This window comes from Hylobates moloch, unplaced genomic scaffold (assembly GCF_009828535.3).
Source record: "Hylobates moloch isolate HMO894 unplaced genomic scaffold, HMol_V3 SCAFFOLD_7, whole genome shotgun sequence".
In the NCBI taxonomy this organism is placed as follows: Eukaryota; Metazoa; Chordata; class Mammalia; order Primates; family Hylobatidae; genus Hylobates; species Hylobates moloch.
Window position 1 is genome coordinate 79,584,590 of NW_026652282.1, and position 8,043 is coordinate 79,592,632.

At 38.0% G+C, this 8,043-nt stretch overlaps 1 pseudogene; it reads left to right on the forward strand.

Annotated features, from left to right (window-relative positions):
• Positions 1-7,360, forward strand: part of LOC116811125 (S-phase kinase-associated protein 2-like) — a 32,602-nt pseudogene extending 25,242 nt beyond the window's left edge.
• The last annotated feature ends 683 nt before the right edge of the window (positions 7,361-8,043 follow it).

An 8,043-nucleotide genomic window follows, 5' to 3' on the forward strand; every position in this document is an offset into this window, starting at 1 on the left:
TTTATTCTGTAATATGTCTTCAGTAATAAATATGTCAGATGCATTTAGTCAGTTAAAGGAATAATAGTGAATATATGAGAAGAGCTGGAATACTTGGCAAACTATTTTTTAAGGAAAAATAGAGAATAATTATCTATGATATTCAATAGGTAAACTAAATGGCTACCCTCTAGGGAAAAAAAAGCATTTACCTCTATAAAACAATAGAATTCTCACATTCTTTGGTGATTATATATTAAATTCAGTATCTAAAGGGTGAGCATGTGCCACTTTGGCTGCGGCTTATAAAGTATTTAAGAGGTGGAAAGCTAACAGTAAAAATAAATGGCCAACTTTCAGTGTGTATAAAAGGTTAACAGGGCGATGGTGTAGACCTATGTTTGACTGGTGGTGTTGCAGTTTCATCAATTTATTAACAACCGGAAGAGGGATGAACATAAGACCGAGTTGAAATGAGGCGGGAATTATAAAACGCTCCTGGGGAACTGAGCAAATGTTATCATTGGGCAACAGGTGAACAATGACAGATTTAATTTAATGTCTCTGTGTACAAGTCAATGCATGTTGGAAAAAATTAAACTGCTGCATACTCTGAAAGATTCTGAATTAGCACATCCTGAGGGAGGTAAAAACAAAACAAAACAACAACAACCTTAAATGCTGACCACAGACAGCTCAGTGAGATTGTCTGCTCACTGTTCAGCTGTGGTCAAATACCAAGCAAAGTATTAAAACTGCCATGACCCAAGTGAAGAATTATTCAAAAGATATAATGATATACCACATACATCATACATCTAAGCTTTGTGATCACAACACACACACACACACACACACACACACACAAATAATACATACATATATGCATAAAAGTAGTCATTTGGCCTTGTTTAGAGCAAACAGATGTTTTTCAACTTTATTTTGGTGTCATGAAACACAATTAAGGATATAGATAATATTTCACTGTCACTTAGTGTCACAAAATAAAACAGGAAAAGATATGAAACCACAGTTGTTTGTCATAAGTAGATAAGGAGGAGAATATCTAATCATAATGGAAGGCTGTACAAGATAGTGGCTATGAGCATGGGCTTTGACATCAGACACACCTAAATTCCAATCCCAACTCATCTATCAAAAGGCAATCCCTGCCTCATGAGATTAACCCATTGTGTAGTAGGTAGTAAGTTTTCCCCATAAGAGTTTAAAATAATATAAATTTCCTGTCATATGCATTCTGATAGTTTTTATAGAACTCAGTAGGTTCTGTTGGATTGCTTATAAGTTTCTTTAATAAATGTTTGTGCCTAAATAAAACAACATGCATTTTAAAAGTACACAAATCACAAGCATACAGCTCGATGAAATTTCACAGAATGAAAACATCTTGTAACCATCGCCCAACACAAGAAATAGAGAGTTACTCAAACTCAAAAGGCCTCCCTCATTCCCCTTCCAACTCATTATTCCCCCTGCTTTCCCAAGGTTTTCGCTATTTATCACAGATATGTTTTGTGGTTCTGAACTTTATATAAATGTAAAAAGAGTATGTAGCCTTATATGTCCAACAGCTTTCACTTAGATGGTGTTTGTGAGATTCATCCATGTTGTTGCCTATGGTAGTAGTTTGTTCATTTTCATAGCTAAGTATTCAAGTTGTCTGAATGTACCTCAGTTTATGTATCTGTTCTGTATAAATAAATATTTTATTTTTTCTGGCTCTGGTATAATGCTTCTGAGATGCCCAAGTTTCTTGGTGAATATATGTACTCATTTTGTGAGATTTGGAATTACTGGGTCATAATTATTTAGCATATATTTAGATTTAATCAAAACAGACAAGTGGTTTTCCAAAGTGGTTTTACCCATTTACACTTCCACCAGCATTGTGTAAGAATTCCAGTTACTTTAAATCTGTGATGATTGATTTTAGGTGTTAACTTGATTGAATTAAGGAATATCTAGAGAACTGGTAAAGCATTATTTTGGAGTGAGTCTGTGAGGGTGTTTCCAGAGGAAATTGGTGTGAGTCTACATGCACTAAATGGGAAAGATCTGACTTCAATGTGGGTAGGCACCATCCAGTGGGCTGGAGGCCTAGTGTATCAGTCCATTCTCATGCTGCTAATAAAGACATACCCGAGACTGGGTAATTTGTAAAGGAAAGAGGTTTAATTGACTCACAGTTCAGCATGGCTGGGGAGGCCTCAGGAAACTTACAATCATGGTGAAAGTGGAAGCAAATACGTCCTTCCTCACATGGCGGCAGCAAGGAGAAGTGCTGAGCAAAACGGGGAAAGTCCCTTATAAAACCATCAGATGTCATGAGAACTCACTCAGTATCATAAGAACAGCATGAGGGTAACTGCCTCATGATTAAATTACCTCCCACCAGGTCCCTCCCATGACATATGGGGATTATGGGAACTACAGTTCAAGATGAGATTTGAGTGGGGACACAGCCAAACCATATCACTTGGATAGAACAAAAAGAGAGGAAAAGCAAATTGGTCTCTCTCTCTCTCTCCTGGATCTGGAATACACTCTCTTCTTCTGTCCTTGGACATCAGAACTCCAAGCCCTTTGGCCTTTGAACTACAAGACTTACACCTGAGTTCTCATTCTTCAGACTTGGACTCAGCCATGCTACCAGCATCCCAGGGTCTTCAGCTTGCGGATGGCCTGTCATGGAACTTCTCAGCTTCCATAACCCTGTGAGCTGATTTTACTAATAAATCCCCACTCATATCTGTCTCGAGATATATATATATATATCGAGAGAGAGAGAGAGAGAGAAATACATATAGATATATAGAGACAATAAAATGTATATATATATTCTCTATAGAGAAAATATGTATATATAATATATAGGTATATATGTATGTATATATATTTTATTGGTTCTGTCTTATTAGAGGACGCTGACTAATATAACATCCTAATCAACACTTAATTTGGAAAGTTTTTTTAAAAAAATTTAGTCATTCTGGGAGAAAATATTTGAAACTATGCATCTGACAGGGGATTAATATCCAGAATTTACAAGAAACTCAAACAATTCAACAATAAAAAGTAATCCCTTAAAAAGTGGGAAAAGGATATGAATAGACATTTTTCAAAGAATACATACAACTGGCATATGAAAAAATGCTTAACATGATTAATCATCAGAAAAATGCAAATTTAAACCACAATGAGATATCATCTTACACCAGTCAGAATGGCTATTATTAAAAAGATAAAAAATAACTTGTTGCCAAGGATGTGAAGAAAAGGCAACTCACATACTGTTGGTAGGAATGTAAAGTAGTACAACCTCTATGAAAATACAGTATGGAGATTTCTAAAAGAAGTAAAAATAGATGTAGCAATTTGATGTAGCAATCCCACTACTGAGTATCTATCCAAAGTTAAATAAATTATATAAAAAATATATATAAATTATATCAAAAAGATTCCTGCACACATATGTTCATCACAACACTACTCACAACAGCCATGATATGGAATCAACCTAAGTGTTAACCAACAGAAGACTGGATAAAGAAAATGTGGCATATACGCAAAATCGAGTACTATTCAACCATAAAAAAGAATGAAATCATGTCATTCGCAGCAACGTGGATGGACCTGGTGGCCATTATCTTAAGTGAAACAAGTCAGACACAGAAAGACAAATATCACATGTTCTTATAAGTAGGAGCTAAATAATGTGTACACATGGACTTAGAGTGTGGAATAATAAACAAATGGAGACTCTGAAGAGTGAGTGGGGTGGGAGAGGGGTGGATAATGAGAGATTACTTAATGCGTACAACATGCATTATTTGGTGATGGCTAACCTAAAAGCCCTGACTTCACCACTAGGCAATTTACTCATGTAACACAATTACACTTGTACCCTGTAAATTTATACACTTAAATAATTTTAATTCCAGAAAGGAAAAGTGGAGCTTAAAAAACAATAACAGGGAGTGACCATCCCACTTGAAATGTTGCTAGAGTTCATAGATCTAGCTGCTGCGTTCCTAAGCAAGCTAGGGGCTGCCGTGCACCAAAGCAGGAATCCAGGAGGCAGGAAGCTGTGCAATTAAAAGCATGTACTTAAAACTCCCAAACCTGCAGATACCGTGCACAAGAACCACCTTTAAGAGATTCCAGACCAGAGTAGCAATGTTACCACCAGCTTCGTGTGGGGATAGGATTCCAGCAAGACTTCTGAACTACTGTCAGGCATCGGGGTCTACGCCCTAGAGAAGGAGGAGGCAGACAGTAAGAATATCCCCAAGGAACTGCTCTAAAACCTGGGCCAATCACACAGCCACCCAAGGAAATGGCTGAAGAGCAAAAGGAATGACAAAGACTGTGATCATCAACAGGCCTAAACTAAATGGAGAGAACTTTCCAGGTGTTTCATGGGACTCCCTTCCAGATGAGCTGCTCTTGGGAATATTTTCCTGTCTGTGCCTCACTGAGCTGCTAAAGGCCTCCGATGTTTTAAGAGATGGTATTGCCCTAGCATTTGTTGAGTCTCTGTGGCAGACTTTATACCTCACAGGTAAAAATCTGAAGCCAGATGTGATTAGTGTGGGCCGGTTGCCTTTCACTGCCAACAATCATTTATGACCAACCATTGGTTGAACATTTCAGCCCTCTGCATATACAGCAGAGGGATGTGTTGAACTCAGTTATAGATGTGTCTGCCCTCCATGGCATTCTGTCTCGGGGCTCCAAGCTGCAGAATCTAAGCTTTCTGGAAGACCTATGGCTCTCAGATCCCCTTATCAATAATCTTGCACAGAACTCAAATTTAGTGCAACTGGGTGTTCTGGGTTCTCTTAATCCAGCTGTTCCAGACTGGATGAGCTAAATCTCTGCTGGTGATATGACTTCACTGAAAAAACATGTGCAAGTGGCTGTTGCGCATTTGTCAGAGAGCATCACCCAGCTGAATCTCAGTGGCTGCCGAAAGAATATCCTGAAATCCAATGTCTCTACTTTAGTTAGAAGATCCCCCAATGAGGGTCTAGATGTCCACCTAAACATAAGTGATAATGTCATGCTAAAGCTAAAGAATGGCTGCTTTCAGATATTTTCCAGCTCAACTACCTCCAATACATATCACTCAGTCGGTGCTATGATATACCCAAAACTTTACTTGAACTTGAAGCAATTCCCACTCTAAAAACACTACAAGTCTTTGGAATCCTGCCAGACAGCACCCTTCAACTGTTAAAGGAAGCCCTTCCTCATCTACAGATTAATTGCTCCAAGTTAACTACCACTGCCAGGCCAACTATTGGCAACAAAAAGAATTAGGAGATATGGGGCATCAAATGCTGACTGACATTGCAAAAGTCCAATTGTCTATAAAGTATTTATTGCAAGATGGTGTCTCCCTTTTCTTTGGGACAGGGAAAACAGGCAGGAAGCCCAATTGCTGGAGTGCTTGGCTAGTTTTATTCTCGGTTTTCTCTTTGCCTTCATTCCAGGAGTATTAAGCAATGATTTAAGAGGGAAAACAATGTGCTTTTCTGAAATGACTCTGAAGCTTCATCACTGCTTTGCCCTTAAGGTAAAGCCTTTCAAAAAGGCTTTTTGAAATGTTGGGAGAGTGAGCCTATAATTTCAAGACACCTTAAAAAGCAAAATTTGAGCCACCTCTTCTAAGTGCCCTTCTTATTAAGTCTATTCAGAATCAAGCTTAAAAATTACCACCCGCAAACAATCTTCATAGCCTATATGGTAACTTTTATCTATTTAATTTTATAGTATTGCCTTATAAGACAGTTTGGAAGAACAATACGCTATTTTATTGTGAGCTGAACAGAAAAGAGAATCATAAGATAGTAGCATTTCAGGCAATTTCTTCTGGAAATAGGAAAAAAATGCATTTTATTTTTGCCTTTAGATTTGAAATTAGGTTAGAGAAACAAATAGCCCCATGTAATTCACCTTAAAACATAAAAATAAATATATAAATAAATAAACAAACAACAAAAGGTAAAGAATTGGTATAGGATTTGAAAGCTCAAGAGACAATTTTCTATGACAGGTTAATTTGAGGTATCCTTTAATGCTTACTAAGGTAATATGTTTCCAGACTTCTAAATTAGGTGAAGAAATATAATTCTGGTTTTCTAACTTTGTAATCAAATTATATTAACAGGGGTTCTTTAGCTTTCAAAATGACTTGCTTTGTTTTAGAAAGGTAGTATTAACCCAGTCTCTATTCTTGAAAAGTTTGATGGAAGAATTCAGAACAGTAGTTGCCTGCTGTTTTCCTTTAGCACTGGGTTTCTTGAGGTTACGTGTATATTAATTTGGAATCAAGTATTTTAAATTGTCTTTTTTTAATGATCTCTCACAATAATTATTCAAAACTATTCATTTTATAGGGTAATGGGGCCTAAAATTCCCTAAGAGGAACTGCATGTTCCCTTCAATTGAAAATAAACACTAGAAGCCTGAGCACGGTGGTTCATGCCTGTAATTCCAGCACTTTGGGAGGCCGAGGCAGGCAGATCACTTGAGGTCAGGAGTTCGAGACCAGCCTGGTCAACATGGCAAAACCCCATCTCTACTAAAATTACAAAAATTAGCCAGTCATTGTACCACACACCTGTAATCCCAGCTACTAGGGAGGCTGAGGCAGGATAATTGCTTGAACCCAGAGGGCAAGGTTGCAGTGAGCCGAGATTACACCACTACACTCCAGCCTGGGTAACAGAGCCAGACTCTGTAAAACAAACAAACAAACAAAACAAAACAAAAAAAACACTAGAAGAAGGTATATAGGTATATGTTCCATGCAGTTTCAGCAGTAAGAACTACTTTCACCTATGTAAGAGTTAAGATTCAGGTACTGAACGTTTTGATAGCATCAGTGATTTTTTTTAAAAACTGGTACATAGAAGTAAAAAGATTATATGCTGCTTTTTAAAAATAACAAAAAAAAGTTTAAATTGATGAACTCCTCATATGTTCAAAATGCAACAAAAAAAGCCAAAACTCATCATTCCTATTAACTTTTCTTTTAAATCAAAAAAAATTTAATGTTAGGAACAATAGTATGAAATGCCCTTATCTGCTCAGACCTAAGTAGTGTTACACAGGAAATTATTAAGCTTCAATTTCTTAGTAGTTAAAAAATGCTAAATTCGACTTGAAATTATTGTTTACAGATTATTGACAAGGACTGGTCAAGGACTCTCACTTCTGGATGCCCTCAAACATACAGAACTCCCAAACTCAAGTCCAGCTATAACCTACTTTGCATAACCTACTTTGCCAACATGTCAGAGTAATCCATATTTTTGTGTGTGATTTCTACTTTTATAGACTTGTTTTAAAATGAAACACATTGTTGTTTAAAAAAAAAAAAGAGGCCAGGTGCGGTTGCTCACACCTGTAATCCCAGCACTTTGGGAGGCCGAGGCAGGCAGATCACCAGGTCAGGAGATAGAGACTGTCAGGCCTCTGAGCCCAAGCTAAGCCATCATATTCCCTGTGACCTGCACATACACATCCAGATGACTGGTTCCTGCCTTAACTGATGACATTCCACCACAAAAGAAATGAAAGTGGCCTGTTCCTGCCTTAACTGATGACATAGTCTTGTGAAATTCCTTCTCCTGGCTCATCCTGGCTCAAAAGCTCCCCTACCAAGCACCTTGTGACCCCCACTCTTGCCCACGAGATAAGAACCCCTTTGACTGTAATTTTCCTTTACCTACCCAAATCCTGTAAAATGGCCCCACCCCATCTCCCTTCACTGACTCTTTTCGGACTCAGTCCACCTGCACCCAGGTGATTAAAAGCTTTATTGCTCACACAAAGCCTGTTTGGTGGTTCCTTCACATGGATGCGCATGAAATTTGGTGCCATGAAATTTGGTGCCGTGACTTAGATCAATCCACTGTCCTCCTGCTCTTTGCTCCGTGAAAAAGATCCACCTATGACCTCAGGTCCTCAGACCCACCAGCCAAAGGAACATCTCACCAATTCTAAATTGGGTAAGTGGCCTCTTCTTACTCTCTT